We start from the raw sequence: 13,743 nt of genomic DNA, 5'->3' as shown, positions 1-13,743 counted from the left end.
GATATCAGAAAACGCCCAACGCCATTCGAAGGAGAATCGTTTGTACCCGTTTGTACCTCCGTTTAAATCGTTTGTTCCTAAAGGGTTAAGGAATTAGAGGGGGTGAAAAAAACGCCAGCCCCCAACTTTAAGATATCAGAAAACGCCCAACGCCATTCGAAGGAGAATCGTTTGTACCCGTTTGTACCTCCGTTTAAATCGTTTGTTCCTAAAGGGTTAAGGAATTAGAGGGGGTAAAAAAACGCCAGCCCCCAACTTTAAGATATCAGAAAACGCCCAACGCCATTCGAAGGAGAATCGTTTGTACCCGTTTGTACCTCCGTTTAAATCGTTTGTATCTAAAGGGTTAAGGAATTAGAGGGGGTAAAAAAACGCCAGCCCCCAACTTTAAGATATCAGAAAACGCCCAACGCCATTCGAAGGAGAATCGTTTGTACCCGTTTGTACCTCCGTTTAAATCGTTTGTTCCTAAAGGGTTAAGGAATTAGAGGGGGTAAAAAAACGCCAGCCCCCAACTTTAAGATATCAGAAAACGCCCAACGCCATTCGAAGGAGAATCGTTTGTACCCGTTTGTACCTCCGTTTAAATCGTTTGTTCCTAAAGGGTTAAGGAATTAGAGGGGGTAAAAAAACGCCAGCCCCCAACTTTAAGATATCAGAAAACGCCCAACGCCATTCGAAGGAGAATCGTTTGTACCCGTTTGTACCTCCGTTTAAATCGTTTGTTCCTAAAGGGTTAAGGAATTAGAGGGGGTAAAAAAACGCCAGCCCCCAACTTTAAGATATCAGAAAACGCCCAACGCCATTCGAAGGAGAATCGTTTGTACCCGTTTGTACCTCCGTTTAAATCGTTTGTTCCTAAAGGGTTAAGGAGTTAGAGGGTGTGAAAAAAACGCCAGCCCCCAACTTTAAGATATCAGAAAACGCCCAACGCCATTCGAAGGAGAATCGTATGTACCCGTTTGTACCTCCGTTTAAATCGTTTGTTCCTAAAGGGTTAAGGAATTAGAGGGGGTAAAAAAACGCCAGCCCCCAACTTTAAGATATCAGAAAACGCCCAACGCCATTCGAAGGAGAATCGTTTGTACCCGTTTGTACCTCCGTTTAAATCGTTTGTTCCTAAAGGGTTAAGGAATTAGAGGGGGTAAAAAAACGCCAGCCCCCAACTTTAAGATATCAGAAAACGCCCAACGCCATTCGAAGGAGAATCGTTTGTACCCGTTTGTACCTCCGTTTAAATCGTTTGTTCCTAAAGGGTTAAGGAATTAGAGGGGGTGAAAAAAACGCCAGCCCCCAACTTTAAGATATCAGAAAACGCCCAACGCCATTCGAAGGAGAATCGTTTGTACCCGTTTGTACCTCCGTTTAAATCGTTCGTACCTAAAGGGTTAAGGAGTTAGAGGGGGTGAAAAAAACGCCAGCCCCCAACTTTAAGATTTCAGAAAACGCCCAACGCCATTCGAAGGAGAATCGTTTGTACCCGTTTGTACCTCCGTTTAAATCGTTTGTTCCTAAAGGGTTAAGGAATTAGAGGGGCTAAAAAAACGCTAGCCCCCAACTTTAAGATATCAGAAAACGCCCAACGCCATTCAAAGGAGAATCGTTTGTACCCGTTTGTACCTCCGTTTAAATCGTTTGTTCCTAAAGGGTTAAGGAATTAGAGGGGTGTAAAAAAACGCCAGCCCCCAACTTTAAGATATCAGAAAACGCCCAACGCCATTCGAAGGAGAATCGTTTGTACCCGTTTGTACCTCCGTTTAAATCGTTTGTTCCTAAAGGGTTAAGGAGTTAGAGGGGGTGAAAAAAACGCCTAGCCCCCAACTTTAAGATATTCAGAAAACGCCCAACGCCATTCGAAGGAGAATCGTTTGTACCCGTTTGTACCTCCGTTTAAATCGTTTGTTCCTAAAGGGTTAAGGAATTAGAGGGGGTAAAAAAACGCCAGCCCCCAACTTTAAGATATCAGAAAACGCCCAACGCCATTCGAAGGAGAATCGTTTGTACCCGTTTGTACCTCCGTTTAAATCGTTTGTTCCTAAAGGGTTAAGGAATTAGAGGGGGTAAAAAAACGCCAGCCCCCAACTTTAAGATATCAGAAAACGCCCAACGCCATTCGAAGGAGAATCGTTTGTACCCGTTTGTACCTCCGTTTAAATCGTTTGTTCCTAAAGGGTTAAGGAATTAGAGGGGGTAAAAAAACGCCAGCCCCCAACTTTAAGATATCAGAAAACGCCCAACGCCATTCGAAGGAGAATCGTTTGTACCCGTTTGTACCTCCGTTTAAATCGTTTGTTCCTAAAGGGTTAAGGAATTAGAGGGGGTAAAAAAACGCCAGCCCCCAACTTTAAGATATCAGAAAACGCCCAACGCCATTCGAAGGAGAATCGTTTGTACCCGTTTGTACCTCCGTTTAAATCGTTTGTTCCTAAAGGGTTAAGGAATTAGAGGGGGTAAAAAAACGCCAGCCCCCAACTTTAAGATATCAGAAAACGCCCAACGCCATTCGAAGGAGAATCGTTTGTACCCGTTTGTACCTCCGTTTAAATCGTTTGTTCCTAAAGGGTTAAGGAATTAGAGGGGGTAAAAAAACGCCAGCCCCCAACTTTAAGATATCAGAAAACGCCCAACGCCATTCGAAGGAGAATCGTTTGTACCCGTTTGTACCTCCGTTTAAATCGTTTGTTCCTAAAGGGTTAAGGAATTAGAGGGGGTAAAAAAACGCCAGCCCCCAACTTTAAGATATCAGAAAACGCCCAACGCCATTCGAAGGAGAATCGTTTGTACCCGTTTGTACCTCCGTTTAAATCGTTTGTTCCTAAAGGGTTAAGGAATTAGAGGGGGTAAAAAAACGCCAGCCCCCAACTTTAAGATATCAGAAAACGCCCAACGCCATTCGAAGGAGAATCGTTTGTACCCGTTTGTACCTCCGTTTAAATCGTTTGTACCTAAAGGGTTAAGGAAGTTAGAGGGGGTGAAAAAAACGCCAGCCCCCAACTTTAAGATATCAGAAAACGCCCAACGCCATTCGAAGGAGAATCGTTTGTACCCGTTTGTACCTCCGTTTAAATCGTTTGTTCCTAAAGGGTTAAGGAATTAGAGGGGGTAAAAAAACGCCAGCCCCCAACTTTAAGATATCAGAAAACGCCCAACGCCATTCGAAGGAGAATCGTTTGTACCCGTTTGTACCTCCGTTTAAATCGTTTGTTCCTAAAGGGTTAAGGAATTAGAGGGGGTAAAAAAACGCCAGCCCCCAACTTTAAGATATCAGAAAACGCCCAACGCCATTCGAAGGAGAATCGTTTGTACCCGTTTGTACCTCCGTTTAAATCGTTTGTTCCTAAAGGGTTAAGGAATTAGAGGGGGTAAAAAAACGCCAGCCCCCAACTTTAAGATATCAGAAAACGCCCAACGCCATTCGAAGGAGAATCGTTTGTACCCGTTTGTACCTCCGTTTAAATCGTTCGTTACCTAAAGGGTTAAGGAGTTAGAGGGGGTGAAAAAAACGCCAGCCCCCAACTTTAAGATATCAGAAAACGCCCAACGCCATTCGAAGGAGAATCGTTTGTACCCGTTTGTACCTCCGTTTAAATCGTTTGTTCCTAAAGGGTTAAGGAATTAGAGGGGCTAAAAAAACGTTAGCCCCCAACTTTAAGATATCAGAAAACGCCGAACGCCATTCAAAGGAGAATCGTTTGTACCCGTTTGTACCTCCGTTTAAATCGTTTGTTCCTAAAGGGTTAAGGAATTAGAGGGGGTAAAAAAACGCCAGCCCCCAACTTTAAGATATCAGAAAACGCCCAACGCCATTCGAAGGAGAATCGTATGTACCCGTTTGTACCTCCGTTTAAATCGTTTGTTCCTAAAGGGTTAAGGAATTAGAGAGGGTAAAAAAACGCCAGCCCCCAACTTTAAGATATCAGAAAACGCCCAACGCCATTCGAAGGAGAATCGTTTGTACCCGTTTGTACCTCCGTTTAAATCGTTTGTTCCTAAAGGGTTAAGGAATTAGAGGCTGTAAAAAAACGCCAGCCCCCAACTTTAAGATATCAGAAAACGCCCAACGCCATTCGAAGGAGAATCGTTTGTACCCGTTTGTACCTCCGTTTAAATCGTTCGTACCTAAAGGGTTAAGGAGTTAGAGGGGGTAAAAAAACGCTAGCCCCCAACTTTAAGATATCAGAAAACGCCCAACGCCATTCGAAGGAGAATCGTTTGTACCCGTTTGTACCTCCGTTTAAATCGTTTGTATCTCAAAAGAACCGGAAATTACAACCTTTTCAAAAAACGTCCAAGAGGTAAATTCGTTAATTTTTGAGATATCAGAAAACGCCCAACGCCATTCGAAGGAGAATCGTTTGTACCCGTTTGTACCTCCGTTTAAATCGTTTGTTTCTAAAGGGTTAAGGAGTTAGAGGGTGTGAAAAAAACGCCAGCGCCCAACTTCAAGATATTGGAAAACGCCCAACGCCATTCGAAGGAGAATCGTATGTACCCGTTTGTACCTCCGTTTAAATCGTTTGTTCCTAAAGGGTTAAGGAATTAAAGGGGGTAAAAAAACGCCAGCCCCCAACTTTAAGATATTAGAAAACGCCCAACGCCATTCGAAGGAGAATCGTTTGTACCCGTTTGTACCTCCGTTTAAATCGTTTGTATCTCAAAGGAACCGGAAATTACAACCTTTTCAAAAAACGTCCAAGAGGTAAATTCGTTAATTTTTGAGATATCAGAAAACGCCCAACGCCATTCGAAGGAGTATTGTTTGTACCCGTTTGTACCTCCGTCTAAATCGTTCGTACCTAAAGGGTTAAGGAGTTAGAGGGGGTGAAAAAAACGCCAGCCCCCAACTTTAAGATATCAGAAAACGCCCAACGCCATTCGAAGGAGAATCGTTTGTACCCGTTTGTACCTCCGTTTAAATCGTTCGTACCTAAAGGGTTAAGGAATTAGAGGGGGTGAAAAAAACGCCAGCCCCCAACTTTAAGATTTCAGAAAACGCCCAACGCCATTCGAAGGAGAATCGTTTGTACCCGTTTGTACCTCCGTTTAAATCGTTTGTTCCTAAAGGGTTAAGGAATTAGAGGGGGTAAAAAAACGCTAGCCCCCAACTTTAAGATATCAGAAAACGCCCAACGCCATTCGAAGGAGAATCGTTTGTACCCGTTTGTACCTCCGTTTAAATCGTTTGTATCTCAAAAGAACCGGAAATTACAACCTTTTCAAAAAACGTCCAAGAGGTAAATTCGTTAATTTTTGAGATATCAGAAAACGCCCAACGCCATTCGAAGGAGAATCGTTTGTACCCGTTTGTACCTCCGTTTAAATCGTTTGTTTCTAAAGGGTTAAGGAGTTAGAGGGTGTGGAAAAAACGCCAGCGCCCAACTTCAAGATATTGGAAAACGCCCAACGCCATTCGAAGGAGAATCGTATGTACCCGTTTGTACCTCCGTTTAAATCGTTTGTTCCTAAAGGGTTAAGGAATTAAAGGGGGTAAAAAAACGCCAGTTCCCAACTTTAAGATATTAGAAAACGCCCAACGCCATTCGAAGGAGAATCGTTTGTACCCGTTTGTACCTCCGTTTAAATCGTTTGTATCTCAAAGGAACCGGAAATTACAACCTTTTCAAAAAACGTCCAAGAGGTAAATTCGTTAATTTTTGAGATATCAGAAAACGCCCAACGCCATTCGAAGGAGTATTGTTTGTACCCGTTTGTACCTCCGTCTAAATCGTTCGTACCTAAAGGGTTAAGGAATTAGAGAGGGTAAAAAAACGCCAGCCCCCAACTTTAAGATATCAGAAAACGCCCAACGCCATTCGAAGGAGTATTGTTTGTACCCGTTTGTACCTCCGTCTAAATCGTTCGTACCTAAAGGGTTAAGGAATTAGAGAGGGTAAAAAAACGCCAGCCCCCAACTTTAAGATATCAGAAAATGCCCAACGCCATTCGAATAAAATTTAAATGGAGATTTTATTAAGGTCCATATAAAGTTCATATTTAACTGTTTTCCGCGGGAATAATTATACATCGAATAAAATAAAAGCTTCCTCATAGAGGAGCTTTGTGAGCGAAGATTTTTACTTGCATACTTAAAAACTATAAGGAAACAATGTGGAGGTTTCTACTTGCACACTTAAAAACTATGAGGAAGCAATGTGCAAGTTTCTACTTGTTTTTAATTGCGATACGATGTTTTTTCAGAGAGTTATGAGCAATCAAAGTCAAAACGCTTATTTCTTATTCAATCCACGATAACTTAGTAACAAAAAATCGTAGAAACAGTTTTAAAAAAAGATTTTGCAAGGAAAACTTCAAGCTTTCACGTTAAGAAGTCGAAAATTTTCGCAGATTTTTTTTGTGCACGTGACAGGCCCACGAAGTGAGAGAAAAATTTTCTGTTTTGTCCAGTTCGTAGTTTTCTATATGTAAAAATTATCAAACTCACAGAAACTAAAAACTAATAGTAACTTTTCGAAAGTAGAGATTTCAAGTTTTAAAATCCTTTTTTTAAATTTAAATTTCTTTTATTTTTAACAAAGTTACAGCTGCTTGAATCATGTCTATTTTTAAAGATAAATTTGGCGTGCCTTTAATTTTTGTGAGAAGTGAGAAGATTACTTAAAGAATTGGTAATTTGCCAGAGAAAAATTTCTAGTTCGTGAAAGTTAGTATTTAGGTAAAAAAGAATTAATTTTTTTTGTAAACTGGTAATTAGTAGAAATAAATTCTTTATTACTAAAATAATTAATAGATAGTTTATCAAAAATAAATTAATATTTATTTGAAAATTAATAATTAGTAAAAAAAAATAATTATTAATTTTTTCAATAATAAATAAACAGTCTCAGGTAAATTACTTATTTATATTTTAAAAATTATTAATTGATTGAATATAAATAATTTAATTATTACAATTAAATGTGGTTTAAAAAAGGTAATTATGATGGAGAAGGACACTTTCTCACCGATTTGGCTAAAATTTTAATTTTGTGTATTTTGGTGCGTAAAACATGAATCTATAAGTTAAAATTGTCGCTCTCAATTAGGAAAAAAGTTTTTAAGTACTGAAATTGATAGTAGCGTGGTTAGAATATCTGTCATACCGACATGATGCAGGCGTACATGATCTTGCGTTGTGACGTAAAAGTACATGAAATTACAGTAATAATACAGTATAACGGTAACCTGTCCTATAATAGTCTGGACTTTAATTATGTGCTATTATTTGACTTTGTATTTATTATTATTCCTCCCTTTTATAGCGCGCGCAAACACACACACACACACACACACACACACACGCACGCACGAGTTGAAGATGCCGGCGGTGCAGTAGTTTGGGCGAATACTGGCTATTTTTGTGGGTGTAAATGATGTAATGTTAAATTTGGTTTTAAAATGTTTATTACATCAAAAGATGTCGTCTAGTTTGCAGTATTCATGAATTAAGATTTACGTATTACAATAGTGTTTATTTTATTTGCGTAAATATAAGAAAAAATCACTTACAATCCTTATGATATTAAGCACATTTGAATCATGTCATTTTCATAAATATTAATTTCCTGAAAAATCCAAAGTGTCACCTGAACATCCTACGACGATGTTTATTTTGTCCATTTATAAAATATTTTTTTTATTTACACACAACTTTGCAAATCTAATTAATCGTATTTTAGAACTCGGTTTTTATTATAAAGATGTATATCAAATATTGTGCAAAACATTACACTGAGAATATAATATAAAATGCGTTATCTTTCTTATGCTTCGCGATTATTCACATATACACAAAGTTTAACCTTTTGTTTGCATTGTTTTTACAGTGAACAAATTTTTTACGATTTAAGCTAAAATCACTGCCCTTAGTGTATTCAATTAGAAAATGTAAGATATTAGATCCACTAATGAGTATTTTGTTTACATTATTTGAAATAAATGCATTATTGGAAATAAATTTGCGTTATTAATCATAGGAATTAAAGTTTAAGCGAATAAAGAAGTTGAACAATAAGACATTGTCGAAGAGTGTAATGACAAAAATAAATTCTATCATATATTTAATTTCCGTGATTAGTGTAGAAACGTTTCCTTTTGTTTGCATTTAATTTTTATATTAATATCTAATAAAATATAGCATATTGGCGTATGTGGCCTGAGTTATACATTCCTGCATAATTTTGCTGTCGGTGGTCTGAGAATAGCCAAAGTCCAGTAACTCGTCCAGGAGCTCGTAAATAACGACAAAGTTGTTCCTTATACTCTCCTCCTCCAACTCCTTGAAATACTCCTGCATGACGTGCACCACTTTGTACAGAAATACAAATACTAGGGATATGTTCGCGTTCTTTTTGGTAGTCGACACGATATACAGATTGTTATATTTTATATAAGCGTATGTACATTCCGGAGTCTGAATGATGGGCGTAAGATTGCCCTCCTCCTCGCGCTCCATCACCAGCGGCATGAACTTCTCTATGATACCGGTCTCGATGTCGCCGCTGTAGTTCCGCGAGATCAGCACCTTGCCCTTCACGTCCAAAATGTATATTGCTGACGTCGACATCTTGTCCCGGGTCTGAGATGTACGACGCTGCGAATGAATCCCCTTATCTATATAATATATTATTTATAAGAATTATTAAAAGATATTTCATAAATAGTTTCTATTAAAATATTATAAACTATATAAGTATATCCACAATTGATTCAAGTAATAATGTACATTATCATTTCTCTCGTAGTAATGCATATTAATAAATATAACTATCCTAACAAGTGTTACCAGTATGCTAACACTTTGACAGCAGATTTAATCGATACTTTGCAACGAATTGACATTTTAAAAAATATATAATACCTTAATAACTGACTCTTTAATTATCTTTACATTTATTTGCTCCACTGGTTAATTTGATGTTGATGCTTGATGCACATTATAAAAAATATGATCCGTTCTTTTTCTCCTAAGTTTAAAGTACATCATTCATGAAACGCAGCGAGAAATTCGTTTACTGCAGGATAGTAGTAAAAAGCCAAGGTCTTAACGTTCTAGAAAAGGAATAAAAGATTTTAAAAATTAAATAGTAATATATGTAATTTGAAAAAAAAATTTATAATAGATATTTTGGCACTTACCTCTTTTGTATTTATATTTAGGTCTGTTTTATTTATTGTGCATCTGTAGGATAATATAGCACAATAATTGCTAATATTCAATAAGGTGTCTAGATCACAGTCTCCTAAATCATCAATCACTTTTTTTTAATTTTTTGATTTTTTGAAAGACTTTTCAGAAGGTTACCATTCTTTCGGTCACTAAAAGGCTGTTTAAATAATTCTTTGAGTTCTGTTTATTTATACATATCTGTATGAGTTTAGCATTTATTATTTCTTCTTTGTACATACCTCATACCATAATGCTTTATGAATATCATTTGCATAAATAGATATAATGCGAACTTTTTCTTGACACACGTCTGATGGCATAATCTGGCATAAATGTGAACTCATTTTGCGATATCTGTAATCTAAATATCAATAATATAGAATAAAATTAACTTGAAAGTCAATAAAATATTAAATAAAATCAATACCTTAGTAATAATCTACAAACTCTCGATAAAATAACACAACTCTTCGTAATAAATGCTCCATTGATGACTGCTGGTGGCGGCAATGTCCAAGATGATACATTCTGTTTTCTAGCCTATTCTTGCCTCAATTCTTCCTTAAGTTTATTTTCCTCCTCATCCCTTTCCCTATACACGTACAATCATAAGAAGATTGTAAGAAATTACTTGTGGGTATCAGGATTTGTAAGATGTTCGCTCAATTTAACGGCGGCTTTTCTCTTGCATTCCGCGTGACCGACGGTACATGCCCAATTCGTGGCATCTAGCCTTACTTAGCATCTTCGTGATATCATTAGGATTTTCTTCGTATCTTCTGAAGAAGCCCATCGAAAATTCCTGATATGTATGACTAGATGACATTCAGAGCACTGGGCAGAAATCATATATATATATATATATATATAGGTATATATATATATATGTATAATTTATCTTTGAACCCCCAATTTTGAATCTAAAGAAATTAATTCAAACGATTATAGTGGACTCGCAATTTCGACGCCGCAAGTCCCTGGTATGGTAGTTATCCGGAGTCGGATTAATCCCCAGGTAGCACACATTAGTTTCATATACGTTTAATATGTGCTACCTGGGGATTAATCCCTATTTAAATATAAATTTAAATGTTTTAAAACATTTAAATTTATATTGCACTAATTATTTCACAAAATGAATCATTTTATCCATGCAGATATATCCACTTATTTACTTAAATTAATTTTGTCTTACCGGTCTTAATCTATTTGTCATCGTACAAGTCTGAGCTTAAAAAACTTCCAACAGTTGCAAAATAAACGTTCTGCTGAACGTGGGTATTGAAAGAACATTTATACGTGTGTTCCGTTTTAAAGAACTTCCTGAACTGGTGCACATCAGTAATGCAATTAAGTTAGAGTGAGACTAGTATATTTTGTTTCACTTTAACTTATTGCACGAATGTGCACCAGTTCAGGAATTTCTTCGAAAAAGAATATACGTATATGCATAAAACTTCTAGAACATTCTCACGCATGTCTCAAAGACGTCATAAACACGTTCAAAAGACGTGAAAAGTAGGAATTTTAAATGTCTTTATCTAATATGTCTTTATCATTAAAACAAAACGTTTCTATAATAGCTTATAAAACATTTCTGAAACGTGTATGTGCTACCTGGGTCGACACAGGCGGGTGCGTGTCATAGAGCGGAAGCTCTCACGCATTTACATCAATCGGGCTAAACATCTGTCGCGTTTCGCGCCTTCTCCATTTCGGTCCCAGTTTCCTTATATAACTTATCAAGTCCTTTCCGATACTCCTGATCCCTCTCCTTTCCAAAGTCCATCTTCTTATCCCCTTTCTCCCGAAGAACTCGAAGAGTTCCGTGTTCCGACGGATAGCCCAATTCCTCGAACCCTCGTATTCCGCTATTTCCTCCAACAGGTCCCCCTCCCCCGCGCTCTCCACCACAACCATCCTCGTCCGCGATCGGTCACTCTCTTCCTCCTTCTCCACCTCGAGTATTGAAATATTCGAGGAACTCCGACTCACAATGTCATCCCCGTCTTCTAGTATAGAAGTAATCTACAAATGCCTTGTCACGTTCTGTCTGTTGTTCGTCCGTTTTTTGGTCAATGCATTTAAGCAATTTACCAAGGATTTGGACAAGTCGTGTGATGATTATTATTATTATTCGGGACTAAAAAGATATCGGAGTCTATATATAAGTTTCGTAACAAGGATCACTCTTATCTATCTGATTGTAATTAGGATATAATCAATGTCGAAGTCGGCAAGAATAGATTTAAATGGATAGAGGTGCGTTTTCTAAATGTTGCACTTTCTGGGGGAGGGAGAGAGGATTTTGATTAGAAGTAATAGCTTGTTTGATCTGGAACCTAATCCTTTTAATTTGAACTCGTCTACCTCCCTTCTTCGTCATTCAGCCGCGTTCTCAAAAATGAATTTGATTGGTTGCCACACTCTTCATCAGCGCCCAGAGAAAATCTGCCACACTCTTCGTCAGCGTAAAGGCCAAATTCAGTTTCGGGAATTATTAATGATTATTGCAATTCCCAAGAATTAACCCCGTAATCGCCACGCCTTTCAGCAGCGAAAGTACCAGTTCGCCACATTCTTCGTCAGCGAAAAGGACAGATCGCCATCACGCTTTTTGTCAGCGAAAACTACGAGTCGTATCTCATCAGGAGTGAATTTATTAATTAAAGATTTAACAAATACGAGATGGGCTTCCAGATTTCAAGCTTATTCTTTTCTCAAACTTATCTTACCTTTATTCTTTAAGTCTTAGTACAAAACTAAGTTATGCGTGAAGCGCGGTCTTAAAATATAAGAGTACAGGGATTAAGTCCCAGAGAATCGAGCGCGAATGTTCGGGCTTAAACGTACAGTCGAATATCGGAAATTAGAAGTGACTGTCTGAAGTCGAATAAGAGTTAGAATCAAAGTTAAAAACGATGTGAGTATATAGAATCGAAATTAAAGTCGAGAATGAAGTGACGCTCCGCGGCGTTTTCCGCCCTATTCATAGCAAGATTCTCACCACTTCCTACGCGTCTTAAGGGGGGAGGTTTTCTAAAAGTTTCTAGAAGCGTAGTTTTGGGCCCCATCTCGGCCGTTCGATAACCGAAAGATAAACTATAAACATTCATACTTGGAGCTGAGCGTTCGTTCGGAACTCTGACCTAGCGTGCGTCGTCTTAAATTTTAAGATACAATTTTCGTACATAACAGTCTAGATCTTTAGTTAGTTAATTTAATAATTATTTGTCTAACTTTATATAATTTTATGAAGTCATACTTTTAATTTAGATAATTTTGGATTTTTAGATGACTATTTCTTTTAAATGACCTTAGATAATAAACAATTAAAATATTAAGAGCATAGAGCCATAACAAGGTGTCAGTGTTAATAGTTACATATTATAGTTAATAAATCTACAGACGTTTCGGTCCTATATGGGACCATCTTCAGTGTCTAATACATTTGCATTTGTCGGTCAATTCGATCGCAGAGTTACAATATTAACGCATAAGTTAGCAAATATATGTTGTGAGTAGACGGCACTGTAAAAAATATAAAGATTTTAAGTCTATTTTGAGTCAAAACGAAGTAACAAATCAACCTGAGTACGTACACGTGTATGTATTTTTCTTATTGAAGCCATATTGTAAGGAAACATTTCTAGTTCCCAGATAACATGCATGTTGCATAAGATATCTTAAAGATATCTTAAAGATATCTTAAGATATCTTAAGATATCTTCTATATCTTAAAGATATCGTTACGACGTTTTATGCAACATGCATGTTATCAGGGTTAAAATATGTGACAAACTTTTCGACTACGAGAGAACGTTACCGCATAGGTATATATAGACAGAAAGGAAATGGAAGGGGGAATGGAGAAAGGTAGGACAAAATAGAACTAAATAGGAGGGAACAAATTCAGGACAGGAAGATAATCTTCTGAAAGAAATTCCGTATCATTTTGTTTGTTTAAAGGAGATGACTGTTGTTTGACCTTAGATAATTTTAAGTTAAATATGTAATATATTCATTTGTAGTGCCAAATATATCATACTAACTGGCATTATTTAAATCTTCTACACGAAACTTTTGGACAGTTCTATCCCTCTCACATACAAAGCAAAAAACTCTTCTTTTATTTTTCTCCTCCACTCGCTTCTTCGTCAAATAATTGCGAAAATCGAGGTCTATTTATTATTGTATTTCTAAATCTAAACGGTCAATAATTTTGTTTTTCTTATGAATTGCAATTTACGGACTAACTACCTTAAAGAAAAGGACTATGTCCAGTTTGGGCATAGTCCCCGAGTGAACAATCATGAGTTATATACTAATGAAGGAAACTCTGAGAAGAGTGCAAAGGGGGATTCTGGTTGCGGCCCGTGGAGAGTGATGAGGAGAGAGTTGCGAGCGCGGGCAACAGAGGAAGAGGAAAGGCTTCACCCGAGCAAGCACAGAAAAAAAATATTCTTGATTTGAAAATATCTTTAGTTTCAACGTGGAAAACTTGAAATGCGATTATATTGCGTTAAATAAAGAAAATTTGCTTGAATAAAGTTATATGAATTAGAATTGAATAAAAT

At 37.5% G+C, this 13,743-nt stretch overlaps 1 pseudogene; it reads right to left on the bottom strand.

Moving 5' to 3' along the window:
- Window positions 1-8,163: 8,163 nt before the first annotated feature.
- On the bottom strand, window positions 8,164-8,563 carry LOC139781126 (AP-1 complex subunit mu-1 pseudogene; annotated as a pseudogene).
- Window positions 8,564-13,743: the final 5,180 nt, after the last annotated feature.

The sequence above is a fragment of the Temnothorax nylanderi genome, unplaced genomic scaffold (assembly GCF_030848795.1).
Source record: "Temnothorax nylanderi isolate EJ_2023f unplaced genomic scaffold, tnyl_v1.0 TNYL_tig0317_pilon, whole genome shotgun sequence".
In the NCBI taxonomy this organism is placed as follows: domain Eukaryota; kingdom Metazoa; phylum Arthropoda; class Insecta; order Hymenoptera; family Formicidae; genus Temnothorax; species Temnothorax nylanderi.
This window is presented reverse-complemented; position numbering and strand designations above follow the sequence as displayed.